The 27187-nt window shown below is 42.4% G+C and overlaps 1 long non-coding RNA gene across 14 annotated transcripts; it reads left to right on the forward strand.

The window, feature by feature from the left end:
• The first annotated feature begins 1794 nt into the window (after nucleotides 1-1794).
• LOC102552372 (uncharacterized) lies at nucleotides 1795-27187 on the forward strand. 14 transcript variants are annotated; one of them, XR_015684032.1, is made up of 7 exons: nucleotides 1826-1913; nucleotides 2484-2656; nucleotides 2736-2825; nucleotides 6948-7062; nucleotides 11527-11596; nucleotides 11987-12281; nucleotides 24807-24969. It is a non-coding gene; the product is annotated as an uncharacterized LOC102552372 (long non-coding RNA). The 14 variants fall into 14 exon arrangements; XR_015684030.1 differs by lacking the exons at nucleotides 2484-2656; nucleotides 6948-7062 and adding an exon at nucleotides 26804-27187 and having other exon boundaries at nucleotides 1795-1913; nucleotides 11451-11596; nucleotides 24807-24950; XR_015684029.1 differs by lacking the exons at nucleotides 2736-2825; nucleotides 6948-7062 and adding an exon at nucleotides 26804-27187 and having other exon boundaries at nucleotides 1798-1913; nucleotides 2484-2735; nucleotides 11451-11596; nucleotides 24807-24950.

Genomic DNA, 27187 nt, shown 5'->3' on the forward strand with positions numbered 1-27187 from the left:
TGGTACATGCTCGGTCTTACTTAGCTTGTCTTGCTGTGTTTGGTTGATGTCTCCAGGTCTGCTTTTTTCTGAGGGGAGGGAGAGATGGGTTAGATCTAGGATAGAGGAGTGGTGGAGGGGAGACTGGGGTGAGAGGAGGAAGGGGGAACTGTGATCAGGATGAGAGGAGGAGGAGGAGGATGATGATGATGGTAATACTTATAATAATGCACCCTCTTTGGGAGATGTCATAGGTGATTAGATGGTGTCTTTTCTTTCTTACTTCCGCTCTGATTGAGGTCACCAAATAAGAGATTCTTGGAAGAGTTCTCCAGATTTCTTTTTCCCCATTTTCTGCAGAGTTTAGACATTTGTCCACAGGGAGCTGGGCCAGAGAACAGATCTGAGAAGAGCTATCCCTTTCTCATAGTCGCCCCTCTTTTGGAAACTGTGTTCTCCTTGGAGCTCCCTGATTGTGCCTTGCCACTTCTGCCCGGGGGGTCGATTCTTTCCATGGGGGTCTGTATGTGTCCCACTCTTCCACCTCCCTCAATATAATGGACCCAGACTTAGGAAGGGTCTCTGACCTTTATTTCACTGGAATTATCCATTTAAGTAAAGTGCAGGGTGGAGCAGGGGTCCTGGGCAGGTTAAGGTCTGGCCAGAGGCATCAATCTGTACAGTTTCAGGCCCTGTCGGACCTTCTAGAACAGAAACTGGACTGCAGATTGGGTTCAACCTCGAGGCTATCTAAAGCTGAGCAGGTATTCACCTGATGGGCTTTAACTACGCTACAGTTCAGAGCAGTTTGCAACAAGGCTTCAGTCTTACTGACAAGCACCCGCCTTTCTACTTCGCTCCTGAGACTTGACCCTGATATTCAATCTTTCCCAATTGCCTCTCCTCCCATGTAAGACGATGACGGCAAAAGCTTCCGTTCAATGTGACACAGCATTCAGCACTGCGGTCAGCCCGTGCCAATTGTGCGTGATCTCCCGGGGCACTAGACGCCCCCCCCCCACACACGTGTCTGTGCCAGATGCTGGTGACAGAATGGATGTCCTCATTGCTGTCCATCAGGGACATACAGAGAGAAATCATTGTTCCTCCATAAGGAATAGAGCTGCCCCTTTCTTCTTCTCGGCTCTAATCATAGCGCCAAAGAGCACTGTAACTTTTTGGTAAGGTAAAGGATTATAAGAATGAGTAATTATTTGTCATAAAAGTGCAGGAAAGTTGATATTAAAGGCCTTGAAAGGAACATCTCTCAGCACGTCATACTTTTATATATGAAAGGGACGGACGGGTCCAGCGCTAGAAAGAGCAATGGTCCGTGAGGCTTGGACTTTGATTAGAGGAAGGGCTCCTGGAATCTAGTTAGGCAACCATCCCTTTTTTTCTTTCAATTTCACTCTTAAAAGTTGTCCAGATCAGGCCAGCCCTGTTCACCAGCTCTCAAGTACAAAGAGCTGGTGGTAGTACTTCAAGACAGCCCATCTTCTTCAATCGCTTTGAAGGAAACTTTGGTGTTCAAAGAGGAGCTCCGAGCAGGTGGATTTTAATTCATAGTTAACAAAAGCCAAATGCCAGGCCATTAAAAAAAATCCTGTCAGTGTGATGATAGGGGATGCTGAGTATGGCCGCATGCGTGAGAAAAGACCCGAATGGTTTTTTTAAAAAAAAAAAAGGCAAATTGAACATGAAAACACTAATGCTTTGCAAAAGTGGAACGGAAATGAGCAAAGAATGTAAAGTGCTGGAGATAATGGTTGCCATGGCGATTGTTTGTCCATAGCTCCAACTGGAGAAACTCGGGTGAGAGTAATTGACGAAGCCCTTTGTGGGGGCTATCCCATGATGCTCTGCCTGCCACAGGCTTCCTTAGCCTGCCTCAGTATCCATCTTGCTATCCTGGGGGCCTCATCACAGTTGCGGTTTGTTAAATAAGAGATATCCTGTTCTCCCAGCAGGAACTGAGGGCAGTTTCAGAACCCCTTACTGTTTGCTGTGGGGTTTGAATGAGAAATACCCACCCGGCCCCCACAGTCTTGGGTATTTAAACCCTCGGTCACCAGTTGGTAGTGCTGTTTAGAGATATTTAAGGTGCTCCTCTCTAGAGGAAGCTTGTCGCTGGAGGTGGGCTTTGAAATTTGACACTTTGTATTACTTCCGGGGTCATTCTCTCTGCCTTGTGCTTAAGGTCCAGGGTGCAAACTCTCTTGGCTTTCTCCTCAGCAGCTATGCTTGCCGCTATAACATCTAGTCCTGATGGATTCATGCCCCGGGCATCATAAACCCACAAGAAACCCTTCTTTCTCTAAGTTGTCTTGATCATGGTATTTTATCTCAAGACCAGAAAAGTAATTAAATAAAAACATTAGCTAAACAGCCTTTCAGTGTGGGCTGGTGGGATCTGACATAATGCATGGGTGCCCCACTCCACCATAACGAGTGGTTTTCTTCCACTAAAAGCACATGATAGTGAGATGTTTTTTTTAAAAAAGCCAGGACTACAAAATACTGGATCCGAATTGACAGCACACCGGCAGCCCAGCAGCTCCGTCTTCTTCCCCACGTGTGGCTGTCGATTGGCGGTTTTTTTCTCCCTAATTACCCATCTGCTAGAGAGGAAAGTAACACCACATCATTTAGAAGAAATGCACCTGTTTATCGAAAGGCAAGAATAACCTAGTTTGCAAGGATCCTTGGCTCTCCAACTTGCCTCCACAGACTCAATATCACTGCTGTTTTTCCAGGTGATCAAATGACTCTGACTCCAGACTTTCCAAATCCGTCGTTCAACCTTCATCTATCATTCCCTGCACGTGCTTTACAGCACGAGAGAGGTATTTGGGACAGGGACGCTAAAGAAAAATACAGGGATCGTGTGGGTAGGGAGAGATTTTTAGAGAAGAGAGGACTGGAATGTAAAGATGTCCACCATCCTAAAATCTTACAAGCCTCTTTTAAGGGCTTCTCATCTTGCCCAGTAGGTTGGCGAGAGGTATCAACATTTGCATTTCAAGGTTAAACAAAGGCCATTCTGCGATGGCCAGTAACCAGTACAATTTAATGAGAAGTTATAGGGGCTGGATACACAACTTGTTTTCTGTGGTAGCCAGGCAGCAGACGGCTCTGATACAAAGTGTTCTGCTTGTTAGGTGCGGCTTCTAATTAGATGGGACCAAAAAAAAAAAAAAAAAAAAAAACAACCCAAAAAACAAACAAAAAAGTGTGCTAATGATATTTTTCATGCCAGGAGAGTTTGAGAAGTTCCATAACCAGTTGGTTTATTTCTTTTTTTAATATAGCCAAAAGTTATGCACACGAATAGAATAGATAACAGGGGCCCAAACCCAAGAGCTGTATGTTTTGTGACATGCCTAGATTCTCAGCACAAAACTATGAAATGGTCCATTCATTATGCATGATTGCCCAATACATTACCACAAACTTTGGCTCAAGGCAACACTCATTTAGTCTCAGTGTCTGAAGTCCAGCACTACAGGGCTCTTGCTGGATTAGAATGTCAAAGCTGGGGGTTTGTCTTTCCTAACTGGGTGGGGTAGAATCAGGTGTGGTTCTATGCTTTCACGATGTTTACGGAATCTAGCACCTTCTGGTTATGGGACTGGACTGCAGGTCCCGTCCCGCCTCTCAGGGAGGATGGTTTCACTTCAGGAAGCATCTCTGGTGCCTTCAGAGCCCACACCCCACCACTGAGCTCCCGACAGTCAACACTTAACTTCTGCTCAGAATCTCTTCTCCACCTCCAGAGAGTTTTTGATTTTAAAGACCAGATTACTTCAGAGACCTTTACTTATTAGAGGCAGAATCTTACTACTCAGTCCAGTTTGGCATGAGACCCAGTATCTAGCTACACTGGCTTCAACTCATGAGCCATTCTGCATCTGCCTCCCTATTAGTGCTGGCAAAATGGCCACGCACCCCCACACCCATTAACCTCACTACTTTAACATGATTAGTGAGTTAAATGTATGATTTCTATGAAGCCCCGTTTTGATACTTGGAATAACACATTTGCAGTTTCCAGGAATTAGAAAGTAGACTTCTTTGAAGGGCTGTTATTCTTCCCACAAAAGGTAGGTAATATTTTCTTTTAGTTTTTCTCCATTTTGCAGAAGGCCATAGTGAGGGGTGCTTTATTAGCCCGTTAGACCCAGCACAGCTAATCAATGGTCAAGCCTAGATTGAAAAGATGTTTGATTTCAGAAGCCAAGTTTTCAAGTACTCTGCCGTACTGTATATCAGAGTACGTGACTGATGCTGTTGACCAGTGTGCTCTCTTGCCTGTCTGGTCTTTCTCTATGGGCAGTTCAGACTGTGATTTGCTGGATGCAATATTGTTAAAAGTATTCACTGAAGAATTGATGTTGTGTCAAGCACTAGAGATGCCACTTAGACCTTCGGCAGCTCTCAGTCTGGCTACATTGGTTGAATTGTTTTGGAAATGCATGGCTGTTTTCAACATATCTTTCTGGGCTTACATTGGCAGGTTTTACTGTTCTTCCCAATGTGATACTCTTGCTTTATAAACTTATATTTCCTTGCCATGACTTTTTGGTAATGGGCATCTTTTCATGCTATTTAACACTGGGTATAGCCAAGTAGCCTCCAGTGGTTGTGGTAGTAAAATTAGCAGTTCTGGTGATTTAAATATGCTTGCATAATTTGCATTTTTCTCCCATGTTATTATAATCTCTCATGAAAAGATCTTATAGCTACTAGACCTTAAATGATGAAGACATACAAATTAGTGTGACTGCAACCCACAGACAAGAGCTCAGCGAATGACAAGCCAGGCAAACGAGCCAATCCAGACAGACCTAAAAAATAAATGAGGGAGAAAACTATACTAATGTTGATTTTCGCAAACCAGTAAAACTTTAGATGTATATAGTCTGGAAAATTGCAGGAATCAAAACTCTCAAAATATCCCTTTCACTAATAATTTCAATGGTATAAAAAGTATTGTTACTTAAAAGAAACCATCACTATTGCTTTATTCACAATTTTACACTGTCTAAGAATCTTTCTATAATAATAATAATAATAATAATAATGATGATGATGATGATAATAGTCTGTAGGGTTGATTTAAATATTTTGGTGACTAAAAAGTTCGGTCAACTTCTGTGGAGGTCAGTGGTGGAAAGCAGGAAGCATTATTACAGAATAGAGCTCTAGCCAATTGTCACACAGTAGGCAGAGAAAGTAGAAAGGCAAGCCATTGCCATAGAGAAATATACTGCATTTGAGAAGCTATATAACAAAATGGAGGACTCTACCACAAAGTTTAACTTGCAAGGAAGCTATTTATATAGGAATGACTTAAATAGGTAGTTGACTGATGTTCCCTAGCCAGTGTGTGTGTTTTCTTAAAGTGGGTAGACCAGATGGATATAACCAACACTCACCCTTTACCCACTCAGGACATGATCTTCTATTCTGTAAGTTATAAGAACAAAGACCATTATTTCCTTAGGCTCTTCTAATTAGGCTGCTTGTGTACAATTTCTGATATTCCAAAATGGAGAAGATAGAGTGGATGACAACATGAAGGATTTTTAAAGGCCATGGTAATGGCAAAGGACATCTTAATACTTGTCTTCTATAGTAATATCAAGCTCAGATCAGAAATACACCTTTATCAATCTCTTATAAAACATGCATTTGAATTATCATCTGCTAGTTACATATTTAGGCAAGTTCTTACTATGAATTTCAAGCTGTGTGAGGACTTGTCATACTCCTGCCTCAGCCTACTAAGTGCTGGGATGTAAATGTGAGCTAATAAGGCTGGCTTAATTTTACTCCTTAACAAGTAAGTTAATCTCTCTAACCTGAAGAACGCTAAGACTCATCTAGTTTGACTATTATGAAGATTAAATTATAACATGCACCACAGTTCGTAGAACATAGTAAGAGCCTGAGAAATGTTGGTTGTTAGCCTTTGCCTTGGTGAACTCCTTCAGCTGCTCATTAACTCCTGACAAAGGTGCCATAGGGCATATTTGTTTAAAGAAAAGAATACTTGAAAAATTAAAATATTAAGGTGCTGTGGCCATGTCTTTAGTCTCAGCACTCTGGAGTTGGGAGCAGAGTCAGAGTTAGGCAGATCGCTGTGAGTCTGAGGCCAGCACAGTCTATGGAGTGAAGTTCCAGGACAGTCAGGACTAAATAACGTGACCTTGTCTCACAAAAACAAAATGGAAAATTAATTAAAATTAAATAATATATGAAACGACCTCAGTGAGAGGTATAGCTATTTCAACATCAAAATAGAAATGATTTTATGTAATAAAACTGTATCTGTATGTAAAAATCTCAAAAAATAATGAAAATATGAATAATTAGCAAAAACACCCAGAATATTTGACTTAAGGAATGACCATTAAGGATTGTTGGATACATCAATTAATAGAAACCTGAATATTATTAGATTTAGGAAGCAACAGCTTAGACTTCCTGGATAGCAGAATTGTTAAAATCTGGAACAACATTTTAGGATTTGCAGTAGTCCATCTAACTTGCTAAACCAATGAGGTGAGCTCAACATTTGCACCCACAAACGCATACCACTTAAGAGAAAAACTTACTGAGAAAGGAAAGATAGATCCATTAGCTAACACTGAATCACAAGTCGCTGTGAAACTGCACTTGAAATAAACATTTAGCCATGGAGAACCAGTGGTGGGTGGACTGGAAGAGGTCCATCCCACCCTCCCCCTGTAGGTTAGCTGCAGGGAGCTTCGCTCAGCTTTGCTGGGGTTAGGCTGCAGCTGTGGTTAGGAGGAATCATCAATCCTGTCTGTTTCCACTGGACTCTCATTCCCAGCAGGTCATGAGGCATTATGCCCACATGATAATCTCAGATATACAAACCACAGCTGGTATGTTCAAGATTCTTGGGAATCAAACTCACCCTGGCGTGCTTCCTCCCACAGGTTGTGCTGTCTAATCAAAGCTCTCCCCACTGACAGTAGTCACAGGACAGGGACAGAAGAGAGGAGGATTGGAGACATTTCTGAGAGAAAGCACTAAAGATGTTGCTACAATGCTGTAGGTGCCAATTGTTGACTGATTGAGGTGGCATAGTTCGTCCTTCTTCCTAAAGGACAGTTTTAGTTTTAGCTTTGGAAGATGCCCCATCGGTGAATACAAACACTTTCTTTAGATTAACTCACGTTCTTGTGGAGGTTTCCTATCTGTATGAGAAAAATGTGTCCAAAAGGGTGTAGAAAGTCTAGGTGGAGATGAACATCACAAGGCTTTGAGTATGGAGGCTGGGGGACACACCCGGATGTAGAACTCAGCATACAGGGGTGGAGGCACTGGGATGGGGGCTGAGGTGCAGGCAGTTGCAAGATGCCGTGGCTCGCATGTGGGCTCCACAGCAGAGGGACTCCAAGGTCAGTCATCTGAGGTGGGATGTGAGGGTTTGTTGGTTTAGGAGTGTGATTCTGGCCACAACTAATGGGGCATTTTTATATAAACATATGCTAGAAATCTTCCTTAACACCCAAAACACCTTAAAGGAAATTCACCAAAAGTTAAAACAGAATTTGAAACAGTTGATAATGCAGTGAGGGATGGTAATAGCGAGGAGATTGCTAGAAGCTGGATCTCCCTGCAAACCCTTTTCCGTCTTCCGCCTTTCTTCCCTCCATCTCTTATTTATTACTTTCTCCCTTTCTTTAACACCTTTGCATTGAGAATTTAAAATAATTGCGAAGCACAAAGATAAGCCATGACTATGTAAACCAAGGTGAGATCAAGGATCAGATAAGTTTAATACTTTAAATAGAGGAACAATGGGACAAAATCACATTTTTTTTTAACGTGTGAAAGTGAATATACATCTCCGCATGTAACTCTTGATGACCTTGAACTGGCTAAGTAGAGCAAGGTGGCCTTGAACTAGCAGAGATCTGTTTGCCTCTGCTTGGACTGGAGAGCTGGGATTAAAGATATGCATCCCCACACTCAGGCAAGATGCTACTTCTTATAACTCCATGATAGGCTGATGAACAATGAGAGACTGCAAGGAGGAGTTAATGTCAATGGCATATTCATGGGCAGTTCTTAATCACAACCCAAGAAATCAGGGAGTCTAATAAACTGGCCCCAGGCGTCCATTTTGTTTCTTATTTTTATTATTCATTTATTCATTATTTTTCCTCTCTTAAATGTATGTGGTATGTGTCCATGTGTGTGTTCCTGCCCATGTGCTTGTGTGTGTACATACGCATGAAGACAGTCTTCCTTGATCTTTCTCCACCTCATTAAGGCAGACTTTCTCACTTGAACCCGTAGTTGGCCCATAGAACTAGTCTGGCGAGTTGGCTTGATTTGAAGATCCCCTGCCTTTATCTCCTGAGCACTGGAATCATAGGTGGGCATTTCCATGGGTTCTGGAGATCTGAATTCAGGCCCTCAGGTGGATGCGGTCAGCATTTACCCACTGAGTCATCTTTTCATCCTTGTATTCAATCTTAAACAGATGTCCAAACACTGGGTAGCATATCTGTAAATCTTAGTATGTTTTCAGTCATCTCAATTGATATTCAACTTCAGCAGATGATGTTCTCGCTTTAGGAAAAATAATTAGAGGCCCACTACCGGCATCTTCACTGACAACCCGCTATGGGATACTCTATCAGCCACATGATCTTTCCATATCTTGGTCTGCACAACTCGGTAATGGGGTCGTAAGCATGAATAAATGATGAGATGGAAAACACAGAAAAAATAGATAAAATTTAAGCTACCGAGAAAAGTCTCCGGAGACTTCTACTTTTCCATAGCATGATCAGGCAGCCTAGGTTTAAGTGCACGTCAATCTCCATGTCTACCCCTTTAAGTGTTAATAAGGTTTCAACACAGAACATTCGCATCCCAGCAAGCCCGCGGTTCATGCTTCTGTAATGCTCAATGACCACTGTGTGATTTTATTCCTCCCTACTGGGTCTTTTAAAAACTAGAAAGGAAAACATCCTGGGCTAAAGTCTTTTTTTTTTTAATCGTAGCTTAAGCCTAATGGAGCAAGAGTCACCTGATTCTTGCATGGGATTGTTGACACAGAGATAATAAGTTTCCACCTGACGACTCAATTATTTTTAATGATTTGCACAAAATAATTACTGTTGACAACTGTCCAGCTTCTCAGAAGGAAACGACTTGTCCGTGTCCAGTTTTGTGTCTCCTATCCATCATAGCTTTGCAAATGGTTGGACATCAGTGACCGAGGACTGTGAGGAACGAGCTGCAAACACCAAGGAGATAAGGCCTCTCTCACAGAAGTGGGTCTTGGAGAGTGATGGCCAAGATGGTAGAAAGTCAAATAATCTGAGTGCAGAAAGCCTTAGGTAAGGAAGGATTGAGTCACTCACATGCACAAATGTCCAGTGTGGTCCATTTCAGGTAGGGATGGTTCTGAGGGCTTAGCCTTGCCTCTCTGTCTGTTGATCTCTTCCACACACTGATCTCTCCACATACTGATGCCCGGGCCACCACATATCTATATTATATTGTAGTTCAGAATGCAGATAAAGAGCTCTTTTGTTGGGGGGACGGGTGCTGCTGCTTTCTTTGAAGTCCTAAGCTTATCTCCCACTCCTGACCGATGCACTACATTCATAGAGGACTCTACCTGGGCCTAGCAGGATGGCTCAGCAGGTAAAGTTACCGGCAGTTAAGCTGGATAATCAGAATTTTATATCCAGGACCCACATAGTAGAGGGAAACAAAGGATTCTCCTGGGTTGTCTTTGACCTCCACACATGTAGTTTGGGCATATGTGCCTCTCTTCCACAACACATGAATAAGAAAAAAAATATTTTAAAAAGAACCCAACAAAGCTCTCATTCTTCATAAGAGGTGTACTGCCTGAGAGATAAGAAGCCATTTGTGTACCTATCACTGTGCAGGGTGGTGTCCAGTAGGACAGCAAAGGTGGAGGAAGAAACTGAGGGTGAGAAACTTCTAGAAGCATAGCTGTTATATCTTATTGCCAAGGGCTTTGCTCGTCCTGCCTTCCTTCCTTGCCCTGACCTGCGTGGGGTGGGGTTGGTTCAATGGAGACCTGAGGAGGGGGTGAAAGAATGGGGGACAAGAGGCGCAAAGAAGGAGAGCAAGTCATTGTCTGATCAAGCTCTCAAAACTTTATTTCAGGGCAGTGGCTTATAAAGGCAAGCAATCGGGAAGGTTACACAGGGCCCAAGGCCAACTCATTACTGTCACCATCCTCCCAGTGTTCTTTCAAGGAAGAACGTTTCGGAAACGTTCCTGAAACAGAGGGTGTATAAGTGGGCTTGGCTCCTGGCACTTCCTCCCTTCCTTCCTCCTTCCCTTCCTCCTTCCCTTCCTCCCTTCTTTTCTTCTTTCTTTCACTCATCTGCTTACTCCATTCAGCTTGCAGTCCCTAGAGAACTTCCTGAGGCAACTGTTCCATTGCTGTGAGGAGACCCCGGGACCAAGGCAGTTTATAAGAGGAAGCATTTAAGTGGATGCTTACAGTTTCAGAAGGTGACTCCATGGCCGTCTAGTGGTGATCAGGCAGGCTGACATGCTCCGAAGCAGGAGTTGAGAGCTCCCTTCTGATCTTCCAGCTGACTCTCTAACTCCTTCCTGCTTGTGGGTCAGAGGAAGCTCTCGGCTGTGCTCCAGTGCCATGGCTGCCTACCTGCTGCAATGCTCTCCGCTGTGCCGACCATGGACTCACCCTCTGAAACAACAGGCGGGCCCTCAGTTGAAGAGTTGCCTTGGTCGTGCTATTTCATGCCAGCAGTGGACCAATAACTGTGATGTACAGGCTGAGGAAGATGAGGGGGCCGCTGCTTTGGTTATGTGGTATTTTCTCTCTCCCTTCTTCCTTCTCGCTTCCTCCTCCTCGATTCCTCCACTCCCTTCTTTGCTTCTTTCCTTCCTCCTTGGGTCTCGCATAGCCCAGGCTTGCCTTGAATTAAGGATGGCCTTGAACTTTTGATCCTTCTGCTCCTAAGGTTGGGATGCTGGTTATCAAACACCCAAGCAAACATTCTTCATAATGTTTGCCCAACACTAGCCCTTTGCTTGCTAGAAAAACACTCTACCAGTGGAACTATACCCGGCCTGTGGTTGTATCATCTTCCCTAAATACTTCTGTGTCTGGCCGTGCACATGGCCCTAGATTCACCCATTTCTTTGGATTAATCGGCACGAATAGAGAATGTATTTAAATTTTAAAGAGACAAGAATAACAGAAATGAACTGTTGAAATCTATAGCAGCTCTCCGTATGCCAAAGTGGTCATTTGGGAACGCTCCACAATACTTAGTTTTTGGGGACTTCCACAAGGTAAAATGTTAAATAAGCCTCAATCTGCCTTCTTCATTCTAGTTGAAGGTCTTGTTTGATTTATATTTCAGTTGTATGCTGGTTTTTCTTCTTCCTTTTTTTTTTCTGACTAGGGTTATATCACTGAGCAGGCCAGTTCTTCCTTTGAAGTTCTGAGTGTGAACCAGAGCCATCTTTGTATTTACTTAGAGAACCGAGGGAGGCCGAAACCCACAGAAGCTGGAGAAACTTTTGATATGCGCTGTCATCAGGAAAGAAAGTAAGTTTTAAACAGGAACATGGTTCTTTCTGGAAACTTCTCTTGGGAAACAAATTTCTGGCCCACGGGTTCCAAGATTCTCCAATCATGTATCAAAATACATGGAGCTCATCAGCACTCGAGGCTGATTGGCAGACACTCACCGTCCTGTTTGGATGCTTTAAGGGGAAAATGAAAGCCATATCGATGCAAACACCTAGAACGCTCATCAGCTGAAAATTGCTCATCAGAAGCATTGTTCGTTAGGATGAAATTGTGGAGCCGGACCCGTAATCGGGAAGGGAGATCACCACTGAGATAGGAAAGCCCAGCCCTTGGCTGAGAAGTTTAAGGGGAGATTCAGGGGAGACCCTGACGTCTCACCCTATTCCTAATACCTGGCATTTTAAGCTCTTTCAGGTCTGGTTCCACCACATCCTGCAAAGTTCAAAACGACATCGTGCGAAGTTCAAAACGAATTCTACTTCAGTCTTATCTCTAGCCTAAGATACGTAATTGTAATTCATCAAAAAATATCAACGGAGTTCTTGATTGCCAGAAAGCCGTGACTCCTCTGCTGGGGAAGTGTAGGAATTTTTGCACTTTGCATCCTACTGAAATTCTAAGCAGCTTTTGCTGCCACCGTTAAGTGAGGGTCACTTCCTACCTGGAGAACCAGAAAGATTGGAAACGTCTTGAGGCAGCCGTAAGTTTCTTCGGTCAGCTATCGTAGCATGGGAAACAGAGTCCTCCAGCCTTCTCTTAATGGATATGTGCTTCCTTTAAGAATTATTTTTTGTCTTGATGTAGGTGTGTATGTCTGCATGGTAGGTGTGTTCAGGTGGCCACGGAAGTGAGAAGGCGGCACTGGTCCCCTGGAACTCTAACAGCTGTGAGCTGCTGTGTGACTACAGGAATAGAACCTAGTTCTTCCGCTAGGAAGCCAGCGCTCTTAACTACTGAGCCATCTCTGCAGCCACATGTGTATATGTTTTAATGACCATGTGTTCATGCTAAAACATGCTACTGATCATGTTGTAACATGCTATTTATACTACCACTGAGCCATCTCTGCAGCCACATATGTATATGTTTCAATGACCATGTGTTCATGCTAAAACATGGTACAGATCATGTTGTAACATGCTATTTATGCTACCACGCACTCTAAATTTTATTAACATTTTTGGCAAGTACTTTTGTCAATAATGGTATTTTTGTTTGGTTGATTACTGGCTGATGACTTAATTATCTAGTTAGAATTATGTATTATGAGGCTGGAGAGCTAGCTCATTAGTTAAGACAATTAGCTTCTCTCCTAGAGGATCCTAGCTCAGTTCCCGGCACCGAGACAACCTGTATGTCTAGCTCTAGGGCTTTAATGACCTCCTCTGGTCTCCTCTGACCTCTGTGGGCTCTGCATCCATGCAGTACACAGACACTCGAGAACATTTCTATACATACAATTTAAAATAGAATTCTTTTTAACTTTTAATGTTTTCTATTTTTCAACATGGGGTATAACATTGTAGAAGTAGGTACTATTTTTCCCCAGAGGAGGTACGTCCTTGCAGGGAATATTAGGTATATACTTAGAACCTTTGTGAATGAAAATCCAGTTGTTTGGCAAGACTATTGATAAGAAAGAAATAGTTACAAACAAGACACAAATGAGCTAAGAACACGATTCTGTTATTTCTGTTGGTTTGGTTAATCTTCAATTTAGTTATAGGTCAATGAATGCATTTTTTTCCTTAAGATTTTGTGTTTCCTCTTCTGACTGAAGTGAGTAGTTGGGCCTTCCGAGTAGGAGTCTCACTTTCTCCCTTCGTCTGTGACCCGTGTCATTGGTATTCAGGCTTATGTCTAGCAGGCTACCAGAGCCAACCTCCTGCCTGAGCAGTAGTGAGAGCAGACATGTTGCTGGTGGCAGGACAGTGTTCCAGGCTTTCTAATTAAGTGTAGCATTACAGATGTTTTAACTGCCTGTTAGCAAGTTGAGCATTTTCAATTTCCTCAGATTTCCTAACCGCTTTTATTAGAAATAACTGTTAAACATTACCAAATTCTTTTTGTGCTTGGCTATAGCCACATATACTCTTTTTCATAGTCTGCTTATCGTGAATTCCATCCATTAACTCTTTAACATTATGACACTTATGATGCACATATGTATCTATATGTATCTTATTTCGCAAATTGCCTAAGTGTTTGTATAGAATTTTATGTCTGAGCATATTGTTTATATACAATTTCATATCTGAACACCTTTTTCATCACATGGAAAAACAGAATTATTATGAATATTGATTTTTAAAAAAGCCATGAAGATAAAATGTCAAAAAAAAAACCAAGAAAGCTCCAGTGTGACTGCTCCTGTGGTGAGGCTCTCGGAGAGGCAGAGTCCTCCCAGCAGGACCATATTTTCTAAGACAGAAATTTGTGTTGTGGTAAAAATAAAATCATCAAGTAGTTAGGCATATGTGCTGTGGACATTCATGAATGATTAAATTAGAAAATATGACAGTCCCTGCTATTTAATGGGAACTGAATATAATTGGAAAGAAAACCACATTCTTTAGTCATTGTATCAACTGATATTTTGTTTACCAAATGGCTTTGGCGAGAATATGCTCTAATACTGACATTTGTTACCCTCCACGGCTCTTGCATAGGGAGAAATGCTTGTGGAATTTCTTTTTTTTTTACTGGCTGGGGGAAAGGCTACCTACTGCAGTCTTAAAAATGACCAAGTTCTTTCAGAAAAAAAGAATTTAGGTATAAATTGGCACTGAATTTTAAAATGTTCCTGGGATATAAAACATTTTCATAAAAATGAATAACTGTGTTAGGAACCTCAGGATTTAATTAAAATGTCCTGAATTACAACTGTCTTCACTGGCCATAAATATCTACAACCCTCACCACCCCCCTTCTGCAATATCTGGCTATCTCTCTGTCCTATTTCGTCTCCTGAATTTAAATGTTCATTGTACTTCTTGGAAATCAGAGTAACACATATTTATCAGATACGTGTTGGGCTTAGTTGTTGGGGCATTTGCGTACGTGATGGCATGGACGCCCAAGCACACGAGAATAAGCTCTGTAGCATAGTCTCATATGCCTGTCGCTGTCTATGCTACCGCCATATGCTGTTCCCCTCAGATTTGCTGAACATTCCTCTGCACACACAGGGCCATTTCAGGAAGCCTGCTGCAGACTGTTTTGAGCCATGTCCACTGACATTAGTGCTACTTTGAGAGCTGCCCCCGAGGTACTGCCTAGAAATTTCAGAGACCCTCCTTTCTGCCAGAACAATTTCATCGAGATGAAATCGAAATCTGGCTTGATACTGAGAAGGACATTTGCGCTTAATGCCCGTGGAAAATTCTGTGTTCGCGCACCTAACGGAGCATAAGAGTTTATTTTCCGATCAGCTGCAGAAGTGACATGGCACTGCCAGCCAAGATCAGCAGAGACGTGACATTTACGGGTGGACTGGGAGCATCTGACAAGGTGGCGCACACCTGCAATCTCAGAACCTTGGAGGAGGAAGCAACTACATCCCTGAGAGTCGGTGGACAGTCTGATCTCCGGGCCAAATTAGCTTCCCACATGCTTTTTGCTTGGGAACTGAAACCAGTTTTTCTAATTAATGATTAATTAATTTTGTGCTGTGAAGGATTAGATACAAGGTCTCAGACTACCACAAAAGCATTCTACTGCTGGTCTATATCCTCTGCCCTTGATTATTTTTTATTTTAAAACATTTATTTACTTTATTGTGTGTGTATGTGTTGGCCTGCATGTATGTATAGCATTGAACTTGTTTCTTCCTCAGCCATCCCAAGTACTGGGTATACAGACATGTACCGTCATGAACATGTTTTTTAATGTTATGAACCCTTCTGTGTACACTTGATAAAGGCTTGGCATAGGAGGGAGAAGAGGAGGAAAACCAGTAGTTTTAAGGACAGACATGTGGGCATGGGATGGTTCAGTTCACTCATGAGATGCCATCTTGTGGATATGGCATGGTCATGAACTCACAGTAGCTGTTATTTCTGCACAAGATATCAACAAGTCCAAGCTGTTCAGAATTTCAACATGGATGTGGTGGGGCATGATCCCTGCCCTTGTCAGAGAAGCTATTAGCATGGGTAGCCATGTGGGAAGGAAAATCAGTCTTCTCTGAAAGTATGGGCACTGGTACTTTGCCGGTGCTCCAGAGGATGGGCTCACACCCGTGTACACACGAGCATCACTAATTGAGTTTATGAGTTTTTAACAAAAAAAAAAAAAAAAGAAAAAAGAAAAAAGAGGACATGAAGTTGGAAAGGGGTCTGTTGGGAGAAATCTGGGGGAAGCTTGAGGGAAGAATGAGGGGGTGGATATGATTGTATTTATTTGCATATAGGCATGATATTCTTAATAAATTTTAAGAAATAAAGTAACCAAATGTCTAACATTATTATGACATCCATGTACTAGAAGGGGATGTAGTTGATGATGAAATCCTTTACAGATGTTGCTGAATGGTGTGGAATTGGCAGGCTGATGCCATCACACCATCTTCAACTAATTCAGTGATTGAATCCTTTCTCCTCATTAAACTTTTGCCTCAGATATCACCTGAATGGCTGTTCCCTGAAGACGAAGTCATGTCCTAACCAAATGACTACTCTACCTTGTGACTCTGTTTTATTGTAAATAGATATGTATTTATGTCATAGTATGTTCGTTTGGTTACTATTTCTCTGTCTGTGCTTATGTGAGTTTATGTGACCCATGTGTATGCAGTGCCTAGAGATGCCAGAAGAGGGCATCAGATCTCAGGTCACTGGAGTTATATCAGCTGGGAGTCAATGTATGGATCCTGGGAACTGAACCTGGGTCCTGTGCAAGAACCTCAATTAATTGTTCTTGACAATTTAGTCATCTCCTAAAATCCTTATGGTTTTTTTTCATTTTTTTGTGTGTTTCATTTATTTATGGAATATAATCACCTACTGATGAAGAAGCTGTCTTGCCCACTGTCTTTTAGCACCTTTGATGATGCCTGAAATGTATTATGTATAACAAACAGTTGTGGAGTAAGTTGTAGAACCCATGGATGTTTGAACACATTTCTGAGTTAAAGAGTGGTACAGAGTTTTATGAATAGGATACTGACATCTATGTGACATGTGTGTTTATCCCTATGCTTCACAAATGAGAGTCAAGGGCTCGTGTCCCTTGTTTCCTATGATCTCACTAGTCCTAGGAATATGCCAGACACTTAGTAATGCTTAGTAAAGCAAGACCCATTATTAAAGTATGGTTCAAAATAACCTGGCCCATAGATGGGCTTGAGCTTTGATAGTGACCCTCTTTAGCAAAGGGTAAGTGGTATGAACCCGCTAATCCTTTATAGTCATCATCATATTGGAATTTAGAAGAATATTTCCATCAACTATAAAGCAGCTCTGAGACATAGTTTATACTTATATTTGATTTCTTCTTATGGGACTAGGGAATCTACCACAGGTCTTTGCTAGGGTTTTTGCCCTTGGTTCCCTTACCTGTTTTAATCACTCCCCAAATTCAATCCCTCATCAGCTGTGAACACATGTGCTGTGTTTCTGATAGAAAATGTAACCTTTGCATCTCGTTCCCTTGATCTGCCTTAATTGTGTTTGTAAACCCTGTCCTCCCTAGGATCAGTGAGCTGCCTCTTTATCTCTATGCACGAGTTTGTTTACCTGCTTTCAGGTCGCAGGACATTGAGGTGGTTTCTACTGTTATGAGATCACATGACACTGCTGCCATGAGCATTTGCGTGGAAGCTATGCGCGTAGGCCTTCCTTCTTCCTTCTCTACATGGGGTGTGCAGAGTGGGGTGGAGTGGGGAAACATTTGCGGTTGAGATGGATATTTCAACCATTTCCTGGATCTTATCACAAAATGAAATGTTAGGAATAGACAAAATAGAGAAGTCTGTGTTTGCTTTTAGCCCAACCTACTTAGAAATCAAAACAGTTGTAGGGGAACTTAGAGGCAAAGGTGGGACACAAAGTGGGCTTGGTTGACACTCTGCAGTAACCGACGATGAAGGAATCCTATTGGCTTGGTCAAGAAATAAGAGTGGAGAGAGATTTGCTGCACTTAACAGGCAAAGCAAGCATGAGTCACGAGGACCTGAGATTCTATAGAGCGAGTATAGACACACATTCTAAGAGCAGACTTATACTCTGACTCTGCTAGGGAGACTAATCCCAATCATGCCCAGGGAAGGTCATAGCTCAAGAAAGAAAGACGATGGACATATATTTAGACTGTGAAACTCAAGGTCAGACATTTAGGAAATTAAAATGGTGGACATTAATACTCCTGGTAATGCTCATCTTTCTTTAAAACACTGCCGCTAAATAAAAGACAAGAACCCATTTTGAAGGTGTATGGACAAAGCAGTCATTTCACTAAAGTTACCTACCTGGCTTGATGGCTAGCATTACCACAATTTCAGAAGTTGATTTCAGCATTTAACATGATAACGTTGGTCTCTCCAACTTACTTGTCCTAGCCAGTAACATCTTTCCCACAGATTATGACAGAAAATTGGCCCGTGGATAGCGGTCTCTATTCCTATGACATCTCAAGCTCTTACAAAGCATAAATCAGGACAGGGGCAGACCAGTCAGTGAAGCACTTGCCTTGTATTGATGAAAACCTGAATCAACCCTACAGCCTATGGGTCCGGGGATGCGAGCCCAGTGCTCACCAGGCAGGCCAGCCTGGTTGGTGTGTTCCAGGCCAGTGAGAGATCTCTCATGTCTCATGACAAATACAAGGATACATGATACATAAGGGTTGACCCTTGAAGTAGTCCTCTGACTTCCACATCTCCATATTAACTTATACATGTATACATGTATCCATTCATGAACACATACTCATATATGCGCGCGCGTGCGCGCGCACACACACACACACACACACACACACACACACACACACACCACACAGCTGATATACATGAAAATGCCCCAAAATACTAAGTTTAAAAACCTAAATTAGCTTATTCTTCACACAACAGCTTGTGTATCCTAATGATTTCCCAATACATTGATGTAAACTCCCAACTTCTTACACTTTCTGTGAGGCTTTGTGTGGTGTGGGTGTTAATTTTGGCAGTAACCTTTCTGGGTACCGGCCTCCTTTGTGACCTTGGCATAGGTCATCGTGGTAGTCTTACCTGATTCTGCTTGTTCACACTGAAATGGCCTCTGCCTCAAATGTTCCATTTTCTAATCCTCTTAATAGACCCCCTTTCAATGCACGCCTCTCTTCCTCTGCCCATGCTTACCTACTCCAGAGAATTCTGCTCTGTCGTTTCCTCATGGCCCTCAGCACGATCAGCCACAGTTGATTCACATTTCTTTTTAGTGTCATCCTTACTGTATGTAGGCTTCAATCTTTATAAAACGAAGGACCTTGTTCAGCTCATGCCTGCTTATGTTCCTGGTGCCTAGAACTGTGTTGGAAATTCAATACTTATTTTCAGGTTAAATAGTTCTCTGCCTGGTGACAGGAACCTCGGGGTTGGCAGCCAAGGCTGAGCTGCTGGCCCGTGTCTGATTGGATTTCTTTTGTCAATACAGACTGAGGGTAATTGTGCCTGTCACAAGCTTCCTATTGACATAACCAGCTTCCCTGCTTTACCCTGGTATCCCCACCAGGTCGCTATGATGAGAATTCTACAAGACGCCGGTGACATCAGCATTCGGTCTCAAAAATGCTTCATTAGGTTGTACTGGACTAATGGCTTCCGATCTGGCATATTATTATATTAATCACTCCTAGGTGTGAATTAATCCATCCAATTAATGGGTTGTTCTTTTTAAAAATCCATTTTTTAGGCTTTTCTTTGTTACAGAAATCCATACCATCGGAATATTCAGGTATGAATGTCTGTCTGCCCACACATGTATTTATCTTTTGTCTGTCTGTCAGGAGGGCTGGATATTGAACCCAGAACCTCCTGCATGCTATACCGGTACGCTGCCAACAAGCTGCAGCCCTGGCTTACTCACCCCTGTTCCTGTGGGTGTCAGCTTCTGTGGTTTCGAGGCATCTCAGTGGTCCCAGTGGCCTTGTCTCTTTGCTGGTATCCTCTGTGATTATGTCACGTGATCAAAGAAGTTCACCAATGTCACCAATGTGATCGGGCGAGTTTAAAACAGTTTCAATGGTGCCATCCAAGATTCATGGACGCAGAGCCATTTTCTCTAGCTGGCAACAGAAGAGAAAACGAGAGATAGCTAGAACACTAGGAGGGGAGATTATGTGATTTCTGAGATGGATAATGCTGGAGGATGAGAACTGAGCAGAGTACACCTGGCTGACATCAGCTAGAACGCAAGCCCTACGGCCCAGAGGAACTAAATTCTGCAGGCAAACTGAAGGAGCACAGAGGCAGAAGCTACTCCTGAAAAAAAAAAGTCCTTTGGTGTTGGGAGACCCTGTAGAGAAACTTGTCAAGGTTACCTATAGTTCTTTGAAACATGACAAATGGGATTGAAGTTCACGGTGACCTTTTATGCCTCAATAGCCAACCAATGCAAACATGAGCTTAAGCCATCACCTTACACACGCAATCGTTTTTTATTTCTTCAAGTATTTTTGAAATAAAGGTATTTCCCAGGGGTTACTTTTCATCGTCAACTTATCACAGCCTAGAATCACCTGGGAAAACAGTTTCAAGGAGGGACTGTCTAGCTGAGGTTGCCCTGCGCGCATGGCTGTGGGAGATGGTCTGATTGCCTTAATCTGTGTGGAAGGATCCAACCTAGAAGTGGTCAGTGCCATTCCCTGAATCATGGAAGAGTAGGGAAAGCAAGCCTAGGGAATGTGCAAGCATCCATTTCTCGATGCTGACTGGCTGGGATGAGCCTAGCTGCTTCCCGTGTGTCTGCCTTGACTTCTGCAACAAGAGACTTTACCCCAGAATTGTGAGCTAAAATAACTCCTTGATTATGGCTGGAGGGAGGGGCTGGTGGTGACCAGAGGCAGGGACGCAGGTCGGGGTATCTTATCACAGCAAAAGAAATAAAAGCAGCATATCTGCTTTAATGTCCTGACGTTTTAAACAGCTTTTGCTATGGTTTGCCGAGGGGCACTATGATGTGTTGTTGGAGTGAGTTGTGGTCATAAGAACTGATGGGGTTGGGGGTGGGGATGAGAGGGATGGGGATCTGTTGCTGACTTGTGAATCTCCATGCTTTCCTGAACTCGGCCTCACTGTGCCTTTGTTTCAAGCTGTAGCTTCACGTTTGGTGTCTCTCTACGGCTCCCCTTTCGTTGTTCATTTGGGTCATTTCTGACACAATGGCCTTTGGGTCCTGCTGTTGTTGTAAAACTATAAAAAATGATTATTGGGGGGATGGCAGCAATGGGGGGAGGATGGGGAGGGGAACACCCATAAAGAAGGGGAGGGGGAGGGGTTAAGGGGATATTGGCCCGTAAACCGGGAAAGGGAATAACACTCGAAATGTAAATAAGAAATACTCAAGTTAAAAAAAAATAAAATAAAAAAATAAAAAAAAACAAAGCAAACCAAACCAATTCAGTCAAATAGCAATATATATATGTACATATATATATATATATATATATATATATATATATATATATATATATATATAGTATTGTTGTCTTTTTGTTGTCTTTTACCTCACTTAGTCCAGCACCGTGGTGCCCCAAGATATTTGCTAGATATCTTGGCGGAAACACATCCCAACTCTGTGGCGGCCCAGTGTCTCCTGCCGCCGCACACTTTCCTACACTCAAACCGTCACATAAACGAACACACAACACAATAACCTATGACCCAATTGATAAGATATAATTGCCCACTTAATCATACAAAGCCCGGTGCCATCCATCCCTTAAGAACATTGATAACAATCTGTAAATACACAGAGCGGAATCTAAACGTCAGCCTCCATCGTCCTGCCACGGCTTCTCCCTCTCCTCTCCTCTCCCTTCGTTCCAGTCTCCTCCTCTTCCTTCAAAGGTCCTTCCCGCCCATCCTTCCTTCTCCTCCAATGACAGGCCTCCTTCTATCCTGTACCTGCCCCTCACCTGTATTTTACAAATTCAATGGGGAGAAGGTTCTGGTGAAGTCACCGGAGTCCTGAGTACTTGACTAGGCAGCTGTCCTTGGAGCAGTGGAATTAGCATCAAAATACAGATAACTCCAGGGCAAACCACAACATCCTGCTCCTGCTCCTTTTGGTTCTCTTAACAGGCCTGAAACCAGCTCCTAGAAGATGCTTTCCTTCCCATGTGACAGCGTGTGACAGCGAGTTATTGAGCCACAGTTGCTTTAAGGTCTACGGGAAGAAGGGAAGTTCATCAGGTGTCTCATGGTCCCATGGCAGAGTAGAAAGCTGGTTCACAAATCTTTTACTATGAAAAACATTCTAGACTCCATTTAGTTCCTGAAAGACTGAAAGCAAGGCAAGGTGTATAGGACCAGGTGTATAGGACCAGGTGTATAGGACCAGGTGCACAGGACCAGGTGTATAGGACCAGGTGTATAGGACCAGGTGTATAGGACCAGGTGTATAGGACCATTCACTAGACATGCCTGTGAGTGAATCCTTTGTCTTCCTGTGGTTTGGCTGCTTCTTCTATGCTGGGATGCAACCCAGAGTTACTTGGAAATCTAATTCTTGATAGAGTTTTCATTCAAGGACTGGTTTTCAAAGTGTATTCCTTGGACCAGCTGTGACCCCAGCTGGCAAGGGAATGAGAATTCTAAACTAGAAACTCCGAGGTGGGTGGGGTCTACATTCTTGTCTCAGAGAGACATCCAGTTTGAGGGTCATTTATAATGCCTGGCATAGTACTAGCATTGGGTCTGATGCGAAGTTACACATTAGTTGACTTGAAAGATGCATATATGAATAAAAGAATATGTTATGAATGGCAGAGTGTTGGGCCCTACCTTGGGGTGTTTCCTTTCCCCCTCGCTGAGCCTTTCAGCTTGCTATGACAAGAAGTTATTTATACCCTTGGCAGCTGCTCTCGGCCCCTGATTTGGGGCCAGGACTTTCCATGATGCAGATTTTTCCTGTTTTCCTGTTTTCCTGTTTGGGGATTTTCACCTGCTTTATTATTTTTCCACAGCTTTTGCCTCTGGTATATAAGGAGATCTCAGTAAAGCCTGGACGGCATTCTTTTAACATGAGTGACCCAAGTGTGTGTTTCTTCTTAAATCTCACAGGCCTACGCCCAGTTCTCAGTGTTGTGATGATGCAGGCATCGTCAGCAGAGATCACATGAGGATTCAGGCACCAAAGGGTTTGAGATACTCACATCAATTTACTGGAGCTTTGTTTTGTTCTTTAACTCATAAAAATTTATTTTGCACCTTGGTTTGTTTCAATAGAGAAATACTTCTAAAATTACTTTGAAAATGAACACATAGTAGATGTGTTAATTAAGTTATGTTAAATGATCCAGGGAGAAGGTATTATATTACCCCTATGGCTTTGATGAACTCTGGCCAATGGAGGGCTCTCCTCAGAGTGATACTGATTTGGGGTGCCTTCCTGTGATAAGTGTGACTGGTGAGTCAGTCAACTGGCTGGTTAAAGGGAGTCTTTCTTCTGGATGTATTATTCTCTGTCCCATATGCCTAATGTGTGTTATTTTATTACAAACCCTTTCTTTGTCTTCCCAGACAGTGCTGTTGGTATTTCGGTGGGATCTGTAAGGGTAGTCACATGTTTCTCTCATGCTGTTCTGTCTGTGGGAGCTCATCGTGCTGCGCCGTGGCCTGTTTAGTCTGTGTTCAGGGGAGGAATTCAGACAACACATTGGTAGAAATACTTTTTCTTCTGGAATCTGAGTGAAAACTCAGAAGTGGTTCTCAGTCCCTTTTTTATATGCCATAATATAATTTAATACATTCTACTGAATATAATAATGCAATAGAAACCCATGCATATGTGTCAGCACTTATATCTGTCTGTATGTACTCATATACACATTTACATATCTTTTCTATATATGATGTATTGTCTCCTACAGGTATGACATATAGATTGTCCATTCATAGAATTTCCTCATGTTTTTGTTTGGTTTGTTCTAATAACTAATGTCTAGTGAGCCACTGGGATATTGTTGAAGAAACTAAACAGATTGAGCTTTTTTATTTTTTTCCACGATAGAGCATCACATGTAGCGTAGGCTCGCTTCAAATTCTGTAAGTGGCTAGGATTCGCCTTGAACTCCTGACCGTCCTGAGCAATATGGATGTGTAACATTACACATGCCTAAGTTAAGCTTTTGTTTCTTCATCTTTTTCTTACTGCATTTGTTCTTTGACAGTTTCATACATGTGCAGTGTGTTCTGTCTGCATTCACTCCCACACTCTCATCTGCTGCCCAACCTGCTCTGTCTGCCCCGAACCCCAGGTACCTTATAGTTCTAAAGTCACAGTCAAACAGGTGGCGCTGTTTAAAATCAGTGGATAGCAAAGCAAACCAACAAACAAGCCATAAAGACTTGGATATAGGACAGGAAAGTAGGTTGAATCTTTGAAGCAGGAGCAGAGCTCTTTTTCCCTTGACCAAGAGAGAGAGTAGTAGACTGTTAACCACTTGGTGGAGAGTTTCAAGGGAAGAAGTCACACCTCACCTATTTCCATATTCTAAACACGTTCCCCTAGGGATCTACAAAGGGTCAGAGATTTGAACTTAGGCCCACTCACTAGCTAGCTCACAGAGCAAAGGCTTCATCCTCCACAGAAAACAATGAGGAATCCTTGTCATCACTTGCCAAAGAAGCCTGACCCCTTTAGTTTCGCTAAATTATAGCTACTGTTTTTGAACGTTAGACATCAGAATCAAAACCTTTGTTGACAGAGGGATGTGGCTATTCAGATACAACAAGGCAAGGCAAGAAGTTCACTCTGCCCAGCTGTATTGCTCTCTGTTATTTATCAGACATGCCAAACCTTGCTGTGCCCTGCCTCTGCCTGACAAAGCTCTGTGCTTAGTGCAGTTTTGATGCTTCACTAAGATCTTTGTTTAATTGCTACCTGAGCCAAAGCCCTTCTGACCAGTGCCTGCACAGTAGCCCTCCTACACAATTTCCCTCAGTATTTTGCTTTATTTTTATTACAGCAATTATCCACAGACAGATTTGTCTATTGATGTGTTTACTCACTTCTTCCTCCAGTGTCTGGTTTTGATTCTCCTGGGATGAGCTCACATGTGTCATGAGGGCAAAGAAGACTTTATCATTTTCATATGTCACCATCATCAACCGAAACAGGGTCCAGCAGAGGACAGAAGTCCAACTAAATTTGTTAAGTAAATAAAAGTATGTAACAATGAAATGAACGGCCAAGTTTGAATTTTAAAAATGTGTGGCTCTAGTCTTAATGTAGCTGTAATCTTTGACAAGTTTTGACATTGGGAAAAAATCACTCAAAATTGTTCAGGGCCCACAATTCTTTCCCTGTAAAGTGAAGACAGTGTCATCTACTGTGGTAATTAAAGAAGTAAGGCATGCCGACCATTTAGAAAAGCATGCACCTGCTCCATGCGTCCAGCTACTTGTGGACTGCTCAATAAACATTGTCAGTGGTTTGAAATAACTGCATTCATACAATTGCATGGAGGCTAAGAGTTCAGAATGGGTTCAGGTAGATTGTTTTGTTTCATGATTACTCAAAGTGTCTCAGACATGACATTAGATGGAGCTGTGTCAGCTGACATTTAATGAGGGGTGGGGCATCTCATTTTCAACATGGGTGACAAGTTGGGGTGACCGTTAAAGGAGATCTAGGTTCTTTTTATGTAGATCCTTACACAGGACTCCAAAGTCTTCCCTGTTTCCAGTTTCCCCTGAATAATATATATAAGAATGTAGGGGTAAAGTGGAAATGGTATCTACACCCTAGATCTAGATTATTTCTTTGCTTCCACCATAATTCTTCTGCTCATTTAGACCCAGTCTAATGTAGTGTTTTATGGGGAGTATTAAACTGGGTCTGTGGGACTCAATGATGGGTAGGAGATCAGTGGGCAACAGTATTCACTGGGCAAATATAAGGACTAGAGTTGAGAACTCCAGCAATCATTAAATACTCAGTGGGTATACAGGTCTACCAGTAATCCCAGAGGTCTGGCAGCAGAGATAATGTTCCAGAAGCAAGTGGGCTAGCAAGATTGGCCAAATCAGTGACCTCTGCAGTCAAGTGAGAGATTCTGACTCAGTAGATAAGGTGGAGATTAATAGAAGATGACATGAGTTAGCATCCTCTGGAATCCACACACATAGACACACATGTGCACTCACCACACAGGAGAACATGCATGCTTACATTCATGAATACCACATGCACATACAAAGAATGAAAAAGAGTCAATCTGAAATCCTTGTTGGGGTAAAGTACATGAAGTCCAACAGACAAGGAGATTTGAGGGCCATCTTTAAGAAGTGCTGTATATAATAATATAGTTTTTTCTAGAGTTGATAATAATTAGTCTATCCCAGTTAGAATTTAAAGAAATAGTGATAGATTGAGGTTAGACAAAAATCCCATCCATGATAATCTTGTGAACTGTGTTATAATGAATTTAGACACTTGTCCATAGGCAATCAGAAATCACTGAGGTGATTTTAGCTGGAGGGTAAAGGTCAGATTTAGTTAGGATTAAATCATTCTGATGAGTAGAGGACAAACTTAGAAACAAACAAACCAATTACCACAGTTAACACTGCCTTTTGGACTAGACAGAAATGCAAGCAATAGAGAAACTTTCATTTTGATTGAATTGGGGGAAGGGGATGAATTTTCTAGATTTTCTAGAACAATGATTTTTCTAGAATTCTTGCTGGTAGTTGGGAATAGAAGATCGTGAGCCAGAAATTAAAACAAGATTGAAATTATAACAACAATGTTTTATCTTGGCTCCCGTTACGTTTTGGGAAATGAAGAAAGCTCTAACTGACAGCTATGTGTCCACAGACATAATCATGTTTACAGTCATAGCCCTTTCAGAGCTTTCCTATTTCAGGCAGAGAGGGAACCACCAAGGTTAACTGATAAAACTGAACTTGCCAATGACACCAATGTCTTTGCATAAGTGATATATGATTCCTTTGCTCATCAGCTTTGGAAAGCATTCTGAATATATGGTTTCTTTACGGTTTCCGATTCCTTTTAGGCAGAGAATCCATCTGGTTCCTAAATCTAGAGGTGACTTCCCTACCCTTGAGACCTTCATTAAATGGAGCATTCCTTGCCTTCAATCTTATGACCAACAGGGCAAGGTCAAGAGCCTCAGCATGAGGAGCCAAGAAGGGAAGGTCACACTTGGAGACATTTTTCTGTGTTGGGGAGGTCACAGAGGTGTGGCAGGTTGCCCCCCACCATCTGGCAGTAGCCTCAGCAAGACAGAAGAGAGTCTCTGTCACAGATGGAGCTGTGAGGCAGCAAAGCAGACCATCTGCTGTGTGGACAAAACCTGTGAAGGATTTCTGTAAGGTATCTCTCTGACAACGCTGGTCATTAAAAGACAGGATTCTCTATACTCAGCTGTTTTAAACTT

Source organism: Rattus norvegicus, chromosome 3 (genome assembly GCF_021556685.1).
Source record: "Rattus norvegicus strain SHRSP/BbbUtx chromosome 3, alternate assembly SHRSP_T2T, whole genome shotgun sequence".
Taxonomy (NCBI): Eukaryota; Metazoa; Chordata; class Mammalia; order Rodentia; family Muridae; genus Rattus; species Rattus norvegicus.